This window comes from Colobus angolensis, unplaced genomic scaffold, assembly GCF_000951035.1.
Source record: "Colobus angolensis palliatus isolate OR3802 unplaced genomic scaffold, Cang.pa_1.0 Scaffold7, whole genome shotgun sequence".
NCBI classification, from domain to species: domain Eukaryota; kingdom Metazoa; phylum Chordata; class Mammalia; order Primates; family Cercopithecidae; genus Colobus; species Colobus angolensis.
This window is the reverse complement of record NW_012120709.1, coordinates 12,246,291-12,259,339: the sequence shown is the minus strand read 5'-3', so window position 1 is coordinate 12,259,339 and position 13,049 is coordinate 12,246,291. Positions and strand designations below refer to the sequence as shown.

Here is a 13,049-nt window from a genome sequence, read left to right as displayed (position 1 = left end):
TTAGGAAATTAGAAACTCAAACATCTTTTAAAAATTACTAGAGATCTTTTAAAAGTTCAGTTTTATTTTTGCATTAGAGATTACAACTCTCATTCTCTGAAAAACTGAAAATTCCTTCAATAAGAGAAAATCTAATTTCAGTTACTAACGAGCAGCTTTGTAACTTCACTGGTGTTGTCAATGATAACAGTGAAAGCCACAATTTTCATGTATGTTCATTGTCAAAGACAAAAATTAAATTATTTTAAGCATTTTAATATCCCATGCAAGCAGTTCTATGTAATTGAGTGACTTTTGTACAAAATATAGGAAAACCCTTTTAAAATCAGAATATGTGATGGACATAGAGAGTAGAAAAATGGTTATCAGAGGCTGGGAAGGGTAGTAGGGTGGGAGGGAGGTGTGAATGGTTAATGGGCACAGAAAAGAATAGCTGGAAAGAATGAATAAGACATACTATTTTATAGCACAACAGGGTGACTATAGTCAATAATTTAACTTAATTATACGTTTTAAAAATAACAAAAAGGGTGTAATTGTATTGTTTATAACACAAAGGATAAATGCCTGAGGGGATGGTTACCTCATTTTCCATAATGTGATTATTACTCATTGCATGCCTGTATCAAAACATCTCATGGACCCCATAAATACATATACTACTATGTACCCACACAAATAAGAAATAAAATAAAATAAATAAAATCAGAACATATGAATTGTGCTGGAAAAGAGTTTTGTATACATGGCTATTGGTGCAATAAAATTTCTACTCATCTTATGTTTTTGTTTTGATTACATTCAAGACCTTCTTTCTGTTTTAAATGTTCTCCAGCTTCAGTACAAGTTGTTTAGATTTTTACTTTTTAATTTCTGTTCATATTGTTTAAGATTTGTTGTACTTCCTGACTATGAGGGTTGATTGCCTTTTAACCATCCTGGGAAATTCACTGCCAATATCTCTTAAAATAACCCTCCAAAGATGTTTTCTGTTTGCTTCTAATAGATACTGCAACATTGGTATCACTGGCCTGGGGCCACTTTTATGATAAGTTCTCAACTTCTAGATTCCTAGACCACAGTGTGTGGTATAAATTCAAAATACAATCTGTCTCAAGAACAAGGCTGTGATGACAAATTCTGAAGGAAGATACTTTCCTTACTACACTAAGCCTAGGCCAAGGCAGAAAACACTTAGTTGACTCTGTACAAGTGACAGAATTTTTTCAACTATACCCTTTTATTGGGCTGTTGCCCTTCAATGGTCTGGCTTTATGAATTGACTTGACTGAACACAAAGCTTCTGTTCCTGGGAAAGCATTAAATGCCCAATCAGCCTACCCAATCTGGCAGTTTCCTTCATCACAGCTGCCTGTCATTTTTGGCCACTGAAGATTTTCTTTACTTTCTTGGAAGTTCAGCTACACATTTATAATACTTTATATAACCTTTCTCCATGTTTTATATTGCCAGATTTATCTAGTCCACAATTTATCTAAAATAGAACTTTCTTTGAGAATCTTTCCATGAAGATGAGGACAAGCAACAAATAGATGACACTATGGAGAAAGCTTGGTTTATGAAATAGCTGAATTAGGTGTCATATTGGGCAATCTAGACTTGAGTGATTTAACATGGGTGGAGCAGGATGGAGCCATCTTATTCTCTGGGAATCTCCATTCTAGCTTGTGCAAAAGATAATTATCAGGAGGATGCTTGATGGTACTAAGCCAGGAAATGGCATATTCTATTATGGAGTCTACTACAGATTCCTGCTATTTGGCTTCAGCAGGGGTTGTTGCCACTCAGCAATCCATTATTTATCTCTTGCTGATTCACTATATGTTTTTCTGGTGTGGCTATTTAAGCCTTTTTGCACTCTCTCTAAGCCCCTGTTCCCACCCTGCCTCTTATTTCTTAACACTCTCAGCTTGTGATTTCTTTGTGACTGCAGTCAAAAATGTGTCAGTTTTATTTTAAAAATCCATTTTAAGTGCAAATTCTTGTAAATATTAAAAAGATGCGGAACCAGGAAAAGTTCTGCACTGAGTGTCTCCATAGAGAACTCATTGTCCATTCAAGATTGTTTAGCAAAAAACTATAATAAATTAAAGCTTATATAACGAATTTTCAAAGGGTGAGGACTTACAATACCACAAGGAACTGACAGGGACAAAATTCCTGGCATGAAAGGTCTTGCAGAGCTCCATATGCATCAACATTCTGGAAACTAAGAGCTTGGGGAGTAGTGATCTGGAGATTTATTTACCTGGCTGGTGATGCTAGAGGCATCAGTATCTCTGCTGAGCCAGATCCTGGCTGAGAAAAAAACAAATGTACTGCACAAATGCTGTGAAGTTCTCATTGCCTTAGTTTCTTTGTGAAAAAATTCGATTTACAATCCATTGAGTGGTGTCCTGTAAATAGGGTGTTGCTTATTTTTAAACGATTGTGTAAAACTCAAAGTGTCATTTGTGGTTTCACATGGCTTTCATCCTCTCAGCAAAAGTGAAGAATATCTTCTGTAAAGAATAAATTTGAATGAGTTGACTGTGGGTGAAGAACAAACCTTGTATCTCCTATGTAACTGCTCTTTTAAAAATATGTAAATAGGGAAAAGAAACAGTTTGAGTTGAAAGATAGGAATATAAAATGGCACTGTCTTCACACAAGTGTGGTTGGCTTAGTTGTCATGCGAAAACAATGCCCGGGGTGAGTACTTGGTTGCAAAATTAATTATGGTCTTTCCTAAAGACAGAAAAATGTAGGGGCAGAGAATCTACGTATTTTATATTTTTAAAAGAAACAGAGAGTGCAACTAGACTAAAAATAATGATCAAGTGTCTGTTTAGAGTTTTGTAGAATAGGTTAGAAAGGATCAATCATACACTCTCAACGATGATTATCCTTACTAAAATAATGTGTTTAAGAGAAGTGACTACTTGATTTTTGTCATTACTTTTTCTTCCCTGTGCGCGGGTTTTTGTTTTTGTTTTTTTAAGAAGCAGAGAGTTGTTTAGGAATATCCATGGTGCTGGTCAAATAATTAAGTTCTATAATCAGGCAATCAGGCCTATGCATATTAAGAAGGTGAATGCCAGGTGCAAACACTGTAATTTTTAACTGTTTTATTAACAAATTATGGCATACCAATCTTCAAGAATGCAACTTCCAAATCCTTAGTCTTTGATGGAAATTGGAGAAAATGAATCGGGATACTTTTCCATATTGACTTCACTTTTCAGTTCACTCTAGTTCAACAAATGTCAATGGAGTGCTTCCTACCTATAGGATTAAGGCTAAGAGATTTAAGGATTATAAAGATAAATCTGTCAGTGCTGCTGTTACAAGGGGGTTTATTATCTCATAAGGGGATGAGACTCACAGAAATGGCTAAAATACAGAGCAGAATAAGGGGAATGCAGTGGGTTTCAATAAGTGATATCACTTGCTTAAGAGAACAAGGCAGACTTTTAAGAATGAATAGACTAGTGTCTATTCATTATAGTGTCTATAAATATTGACTCAAGGAATGAATAAAGAAGTTAATCAGGGTACAAATGTCAAAAACACTAATATGTTAAGGTCAATTTGAGACTTGCAAATTAATGATAGTTTGGCCTTTAATCCACAATCAGATTTTACATTGATCCTTTATATATCAATGGTTTATAAAGTACTCAGGGGTCTTTTCTATAAAAGTTGCTGTATATTATTTCTAACTATTACTACCAGGCTGTGATCATTCTATTGAACATGGTCTTGCAAGTAAAGACATGCAATGATACACTAGAATAGAAATAATTGGTTTTTCTCTTAATTTGATCTTATAAGTCAACTGGAAATTTCTCTCTCAGATGTTTACATGCTCCAGAGAATTCAGTGACATGGAGAAATGGCACAACATATTTAGAGGTGTTAGGGCCATGATACTGATAAATGTTGTAAACTTATTGTCATGAGGGTAGTCACTTTCGCTAGTCCTCTTTTTCTACAGAAATTCCAGACTCCGAAATGTTCCCCAAATGTTGACTTTCAAAATGCTTTAAAATATTTTATTGCAGATAAAAACAAAAGCTTTAGTATCACTTCACTTCCATCAAAAGAAAAATATAAGGCAAGGGGCTTTTGCACACAAACAACAGACTTAAACTACAACCTCGTAAGATAACAGTAGGACTTCAGTTTCAGGGCTGTGATGTAAAATGGGGTGGGAAAAATAAAGTACTTCAGACCCCAAAAAACTAAGGCCGTTTAGTGTGAGATGAGATTTAGGAGGAGGCTAGGTTGTGTAAATTCTTATTAGATATTTTAAAGGAAATGATACACCAATGCACATACACATTTGTGTGTGGGTCTGTATGTTTATGTGTATGCAGGGGTGTGTGTGTGTGTGTGTGTGTGTGTGTTTGTGTGTTTATTTTCTTGTATACTTGGAGATGTCAGAAATTTTATGGAAGTTTCTAATTAGGAAGAACTCTTTTTTGGAGGAAGGAGAGAGAAAGAAAAGTTTCCCATAAAGAGAATGGCTGCCTCTCAAAGTAGTGATCTCTCTGTCTCTGAAGTTCCTAGCAAAGTCTGACTGATTTTCAGTGAAAGATGTTGGGATAGGGTGGTCCTTTGGGTGACAGAGTCCTGTAAAGCCATACAGTCTGATGTCTCTATGGTCAGTCACTGTAATAGATACTATCAGTATCTTGCCCCATCTGTTCCCTTGTCATCTCAATGCATACTTGCTCACCTTCCAACTGCCAGCACCTGAATTTCCTTGCCTCAAGGTTTTCTGTGGTTTACCGAGCTGACATTGCCCTTGGAGAGGGAAGAGTTTAGAAGTGCCACAGCATTAATGCCCTCCTTCCCAGCAGCCCACATACAATTACTGACAGAAGTTGGCGCATAAGTAATCCAACTCCCTTGCCCCACAAGTGACATGATTCCTAAGTGTTTGTTCTACACTAGCCTCCTCCAGTAATTAGTTTATACTCATTCCAAATGGGATTAACCCCCTGTCACCCAGATGGTGATTTGCTTGACAAATGCATCTTTCATTGACTGCATTTCTCTCCTCACCTTCCAGCCTGTTCTTTACCTCCTAAACAAACAGTTTGCACACAATCTTTGTTTTTAGGTCAGCTTCTGGGGAAAATCAACTATGACAGTCTCCAAGTGAAAAACTGAACCAATGTAGTAGTAGAATTGATAATGTAAAAAAATACTTTCGTTGGCTAACTATTCCAAGCTTTTCATCTCTGTAGCATAACATATTTGTTACATTTAAATACTTATTCTCTGGGTATAATTAAAAACTCAGGTTGCATAAGATACGATACCTCTATTTAGACATCTAAATTGTTGAAAAAAGTTTACTGTCTCACATAGGCTAATAGTAATGATTCGGTGTCTTTATTTAGTAAATTATTTCCATTTCTAACAACATTTTCACCTTCAAAGTGTCTTCACTTGTGAATATCTATTCTTAGCACTGGTTTTTTATTATTTCTTTTTCTGACTTTATTCCAAATGTTAAAAAAAAATGACCTTTTCCATCCTTTCAGGTCACAGATTTTAGATGACTTTATATGCACTTCTCCCCAATTTTATTGATTAGCAAATTGAGTGCCCTACAAGAGATATGGTTTGGATAGGATCCTACAACTATAGAGTGAAAAGCAAGTGCTGAAATTCAGCTGTTTGATTCCTGGTCCTGTGTTCATTCCATGCCACCCCTTTATCCCATCATGGAACTGCCAGTGGCTATTGAAAAGCACTTGTAGATTATTATATCCTTCCCTCTGCCTATCATGGTGGTTCTAAAATTCTGCATCTACGAGCCTTGGATAATACGATTCTCATCATCTCAACTATGAGCTATTCTTAGCACAGCTCCATTTTGATTTAATAGCATTTTAATTTAGTGATTTCAAATATTTGCAAAGAGATGTAAACGATTGTATGGCATTTGTGATTATGAATTTGAAGCACATGTAATAGCTTGAAAGAACCGTTAGAAGCAAGCTCTTTTTAAATTAAAGAGACATTTGTAAGAAACAATATAAATATAATTCTAATAAGGTGTAGGTGGAAGGGGTAATTCCTTCCTTTCATAAACAATGACATTAAATAAATATAGTCATTAAGTGAAGAAGCTGGAACTCCAGCTGGGTCTTTTGACTATAGTTTCCACACTGTTTTCACTACACTGTGTTCCCTTCTTTAGACCAGAGGAATTCAGACTTATTTTTGGCAAATATTAATATATCTTTCATAAGAGAAAAATGAACAAAATATATATCTGTGAGAATAACATTGTCTATCATATTAGATAATTGATGAATACAAACCTGTTTATGAGAAATCCAAGCTTTCTCATAATGAAACAAAGACACAATTATTTTTCTTACAAATAACCTCTTGTCTGAACATATTGCTTATTTGAATAACAGTATACACACAAAGTGTTCCTAGTTCCATTTTGCATGGGGCTAAGACAGGGACACACAGGTGGAGAATTATCAGGTAAACTTTAATGCATCCTAGTCTGGGTTTACAATTTCTTCATATATGCATAATAAAGCAAATTAGCAGAAAAGCTTAAATAACTTGGATTTAGTTTTGTATAGCTTGTACTTTTCCAAATGTTTATTTAAAATGACATTTCATGTACATATCCTAAATTTAATGCAAATCCAACTCAGTCCAATAGATAATTTTATTTGTGTACAATAAGCTCAAAGCAATCAATTAAAAATTAAACTACTGGGGACCTCGGCAAGATGACCAAATAGAACAGCTCCGGTCTGCCATTCCCAGAGAGATCAATGCAGAAGGAGGTGATTTCTGCATTTCCAACTGAGATACCTGGCTCATCTCACTGGGACTAGTTAGACAGTGGGTGCAGCCCATGGAAGGTGAGCAGAAGCAGGGTGGGGTGTCACCTCACCTGGAAAGTGCAAGGGGTCAGGGAACTCCCTCCCCTATACAAGGGAAGCTGTGAGAGACTGTGCTGTGAGGAATGTGCATTGTGGCCCGGATACTACGCTCTTCTCACAGTCTTCGCAACCTACAGACCAAGAGAATCCCTTGGGTGTCTACACCATCAGGACCCTGGGTTTCAAGCACAAAGCGGGGCGGCCATTTGGGCAGACACTGAGCTAGTTGCAGAAGGTTTTTTTCATACCCCAGTGGCACCTGGAATGCCAGTGAGACAGAACCATTCAATCCTCTGGAAAGGGGGCTGAAGCCAGGGAGCCAAGTTGTCTAGCTCAGTGGATCCCACCCCCACGGAGCCCAGCAAGCTAAGATCCACTGGTTTGAAATTCTCGCTGCCAGCACAGCAGTCTGAAGTCAACCTGGGACACTTCAGCTTGGTAGGGGGAAGGGCCTCTGCCATTACCTCACATTGTAAACAAAGCCTCCTCTGGGAAGTTTGAACTGGGCGGAGTACACCATAGCTCAGCAAAGCTGCTATAGCAGACTGCCTCTCTAGATTCTTCCTTTCTGTACAGGGCATCTCTGAAAGAAAGGCAGTAGCCCCAGTCATGGGCTTCTGGATGAAACTCCCATCTCCCTGTGACAGAGCACCTGGGGGAAGGGGCTGCTGTGGGCACAGCTTCAGCAGAATTAAACATTCCTGCCTGCCAGCTCTTAAGAGAGCAGTGGATCTCCCTGCACAGCACTTGAGCTCTGCTGAGGGACAGACTGCCTCCTCACGTGGGTCCCTGACCCCCGTGCCTCCTGACTGGGAGGTGTGGAGACACCTCCCAGTAGAGGCCAATAGACACCTCATACAGGAGAGTTCCAGCTGGCATCTAGCGGGTGCCCCTTTGGGACAAAGCTTCCAGAGGAAAGAACAGGCAACAATCTTTGCTGTTCGGCAACCTCCGCTGGTGATACCCAGGAAAACAGGGTCTGGAATAGACCTCCAGCAAACTGCAGCAGACCTGCAGAAGAGGAGCTTGACTGTTAGAAGGAAAACTAACAAACAGAAAAGAATAGCATCAATATCAACAAAAAGGACGTCCACACAAAAAAGGTCACCAACATCAAAGACCAAAGGTAGATAAATCAATGAAGATGAGGAAAAACCAGCGCAAAAAGGCTGAACATTCCAAAAACCAGCACGCCTCTTCTCCTCCAAAGGATCACACACAACTCCTTGCCAGCAAGGGAACAAAACTGGACAGAGAATGAGTTTGATGAATTGGCAGAAGTAGGCATCAGAAGGTGGGTAATAACAAAGTACTCCAGGCTAAAGGAGCATGTTCTAACCCAGTGCAAGGAAGCTAAGAACCTTGAAAAAAGGTTAGAGGAATTTCTAACTAGAATAACCAGTTGAGAAGAATATAAATGACCTGATGGAGCTGAAAAACACAGCATGAGAACTTCATGAAGCATACACAAATATCAATAGCTGAACTGATCATGTAGAAAAAAGGATATCAGAGATTAAAGATCAATTTGATGAAATAAAGCATAAAGAGAAGATTAGAGAAAAAAGAATGAAAAGGAATGAACAAAGCCTCCAAGAAATATGGGATTATGTGAAAACACCAAACCTACATTTGATTGGTGTACCTGAAAATGACAAGGAGAGGGGAACCAACTTGGAAAACACACTTCAGCATATTATCCAGGAGAACTTCCTCAACCTAGCAAGATAGGCCAGCATTCAAATTCAGGAAATACAGAGAACACCAAAGATACTCCTCGAGAAGAGCAACCCCAAGACATGTAATTGTCAGATTCACCAAGGGTGAAATGAAGGAAAAAATGTTAAGGGCAGCCAGAGAGAAAGGTTGGGTTACCCACAAAGGAAAAGCTATCAGACTAACAGTGGATCTCTCTGCAGAAACCCTGCAAGCCAGAAGAGAGTGAGGGCCAATATTCAACATTCTTAAAGAGTAAAATTTTTAACCCAGAATTTCATATCCAGCCAAACTAAGCTTCATAAGTGAAGTAGAAATAAAATCCTTTACAGACAAGCAAATTCTGAGAGATTTTGTCATCACCAGGCCTGTCTTATAAGAGCTGCTGAAGGTAGCACTAAATATGGAAAGGAAAAACTAGTACCAGCCACTGCAAAAAACATACTCAATTGTAAAGACCACTGATACTATGAAGAAACTGCTTTAACTAATGGACAAAAATAACCAGCTAGCATCATAATGACAGGATAAAATTCACACATAGCACATTAACCTTAAAGGTAAATGGGATAAATGCCCCAATTAAAAGACACAGACTGGCAAATTGGATAAAGAGTCAAGACCCATTGGTGTGCTGTATTTAGGAGACCCATCTCACATGCAAAGACACATGTAGGCTCAAAATAAAGAGATGGAGGAAGATTTACCAAGCAAATGGAAAACAAAAAAAAGCAGGAGTTGCAATCCTAGTCTCTGATAAAACAGACTTTAAACCAACAACGATCAAAAAAGACAAAGAAGGGCATTACATAATGGTAAAGGGATCAATGCAACAAGAAAAGCTAACTATCCTAAATATATATGCACCCAATACAGGAGCACCCAGATTCATAAAGCATGTTCTTAGAGACCTACAAAGGAAGTTCAACACCAACACAATAATGGTGGGAAACTTTAACACCCCACTGTAAATATTAGACAGAGCAATGAGACAGATAATTAACAACAATATTCAGGATTTGAATGCAGCTCTGGACCAAGCGGACCTAATAGACATCTACAGAACTCTCCACCCCAAATCAACAGAATATACATTCTTCTCAGCAACACATCACACTTATTCTAAAGCTGACCACACAATTGGAAGTAAAACACTCCTCAGCAAATGCAAAAGAACAAAAATCATAACAAACAGTCTCTCAAACCACAGTGAACTCAAAGTAGAACTCAGGATTAAGAAACCCACTCAAAACCCCACAACTACTTGGAAACTGAACAACCTGCTCCTGAATGACTACTGGGTAAATAATGAAATTAAGGCAGAAATAAACAAGTTCTTTGAAACCAATGAGAACAAAGACACAATGTACTAGAATGTCTGAAACACAGGTAAAGCAGTGTTTAGACGGAAATTTGTAACACTAAATGCCCACAGGAGAAAGTGGTAAAGATCTAAAATCGACACCCTAGCATCACAAGTAAAAGAACTAGAGAAGCAACAGCAAACAAAATCAAAAGGTAGCAGAAGACAAGAAATAACTAAGATCAGAGCAGAACTGAAGGAGATAGAGACACAAAAAACCCTTCAAAAAATTAATGAATCCAGGAGCTAGTTTTTTGAAAAGATTAACAAAATAGATAGACCACTAGCCAGACTAATAAAGAAGAAAAGAAAAAAGAATCAAATAGACACAGTAAAAAATGATAAAGGGGATATCAACACCAATCCCACAAAAATACAAATTACCATCAGAGAATACTAGAAATACCTCTATGCAAATAACTAGAACATCTAGAAGACATGGATACATTCCTGGACACATACTAAAGATTAAACCAGGAAGAAGCAGAATCCTTGAATAGACCAATAACAAGTTCTGAAATTGAGGCAGTAATTAATAACTACCAACCAAAAAAAGCCCAGGACCAGAAAGATTCACAGCTGTATTCTACCTAAGGTACAAAGAGGAGCTGGTACCATTCCTTCTGAAATAATTCCAAACAATAGAAAAAGAAGGACTCCTTCCTAACTCATTTTACGAGTCCAGCATCATTCTGATACCAAAATCTGGCAGAGACACAACAATAAAAGAAAATTTCAGTCCAATATCCCTGATGAACATCAATATGAAATCCTCAATACAATACTGGCAATCCGAATCCAACAGCACATTTAAAAGCTTATCCACTATGATCAAGTTGGCTTCATCCCTGGGATGTTAGGCTGGTTCAACATAAGCAAATCTATAAACGCAATCCATCACATAAACAGAACCAAGGACAAAAACCACATGATTATCTCAACAGATGCAGAAAAGCCCTTTGATAAAATTCAACACTCCTTCATGCTAAAAACTCTAAATAAACTAGGTATTGATGAAAAGTATGTCAAAATAATAAGAACTGTTTATGACAAACCCACAACCAATATCACACTGAATGGGCAAAAGCTGGAAGCATTCCCTTTGAAAATTGGCACAACACAAGGATGCACTCTCTCACCACTCCTATTCAACACATTATTGGAAGTTCTGGCCAGGATAGTCAGGCAAGAAAAAGAAATAAAGTGTATTCAAATAGGAATAGAGGAAGTTAAATTGTCTCTGTTTGTAGATGACATGGTTGTATATTTAGAAAACCCCATTGTCTCAACCCAAAATCTCCTTAAGCTGTTGAGCAACTTCATCAAAGTCTCAGGATACAAAATCAATGTGGAAAAATCACAAGCATTTCTTTACACCAATAATAGACAGAGAGCCAAATCAATAGTGAACACCCATTCACAATTGCTACAAAGAGAATAAAATACCTAGGAATCCAACTTACAAGGGATGTGAAGGACTTCTTCAAGGAGAACTACAAACCACTGCTCAAGGAAATAAGAGAGGATGCAAACAAATACAAAAACATTCCATGCTTATGGTTAGGAAGAGTCAATATCATGAAAATGGCCATACTGCCCAATGTAATTTATAGATTCAATGCTATCTCCATGAAGCTACCATTGACTTTCTTCATAGAGTTAGAAAAAACTACTTTAAATTTCATATGGAACTGTAAAAGAGGTTGTATAGCCAAGATAATCCTAAGCAAATAGAACAAAGCTGGAGACATCACACTACCTGATTTCAAACTATACTACAAGGCTACAGTAAATAAAACAGCATGGTACTGGTACCAAAACAGATATATAGACCAATGGAACAGAGCAGAGGCCTCAGAAATAACACCATATATCTACAACCATCTGATCTTTGACAAACCTTACAGAAACAAGCAATGGGGAAAGGATCTCCTATTCAGTAAATGGTGCTGGGAAAACTGACTAGCCATATGCAGAAAACTGAAATTAGACTCCTTTCTTACACCTTGTACAAAAATTAACTCAAGATGGATTAAAGATTTAAATGTAAGACCTAAAACCATGAAAACCCTAGAAGAAAACCTAGGCAATACCATTCAGGATATAGGCATGGGCAAAGACTTCATGACTAAAACACCAAAAGCAATGGCAACAAAAGTCAAAATTGACAAATGGGATGTAATTAAACTAAAAAGCTTCTGCACAGCAAAAGAAACTATCATCAGAGTGAACAGGCAACCTACATAATGGGAGAAAAGTTTTGCAATCTATCCATCTGACAAAGGGCTAATATCCAGCATCTACAAGGAACTTAAACAAGTTTACAAGAAACAAACAACCCCATCAAAAAGTGGGCAAAGGATATGAACAGACACTTCTCAAAAGAAGACATTTTTGTGGCCAAGAAACATATGAAAAAAAGCTCCTCATCACTGGTCATTAGAAAAATGCAAATCAAAACCACAGTGAGATACCCTCTCACACCAGTTAGAATGGCAATCATTAAAAAGTCAAACAACAGATGCTGGTGAGGATGTGGAGAAATAGAAACACTTTTACCCTGTTGGTGGGAGTGTAAATTAGTTCAACCATTGTGGAAGACAGTGTGGCGATTCCTTAAGGATCTGGAACCAGAAATACCATTTGACCTAGCAATCCCATTACTGGGTATATACCCAAAGGATTATAAATCATTCTACTGTAAATACACATGCACACATATGTTCATTGCAGCACTATTCACAATAGAAAAGACTAGGAACCAACCCAAATGCCCATCAATGATAGACTGGATTAAGAAAATGTGGCACATATATACCATGGAATGCTATGCAGCCATAAAAGGATGAGTTCATGTCCTTTGTAGGGACATGGATGAAGCTGTAAGCCATCATTCTGAGCAAACTAACACAGGAACAGAAAACCAAACACTGCATGTTCTCCCTCGTAAGTGAGAGTTGAACAATGAGAACACAGGGAGGGGAACATCACATACCAGGGCCTGTTGGGGGGTAGGGGGCTGGGGGAGGGATAGCACTAGG

General features: G+C 37.7%; 1 protein-coding gene across 6 annotated transcripts in view; it reads right to left on the bottom strand.

Moving 5' to 3' along the window:
* The window catches only part of GRIA4 (glutamate receptor, ionotropic, AMPA 4), a 371,925-nt gene that overhangs the window by 101,063 nt on the left and 257,813 nt on the right, over positions 1-13,049 (bottom strand). The gene's annotated exons all lie outside the window — the stretch shown is intronic.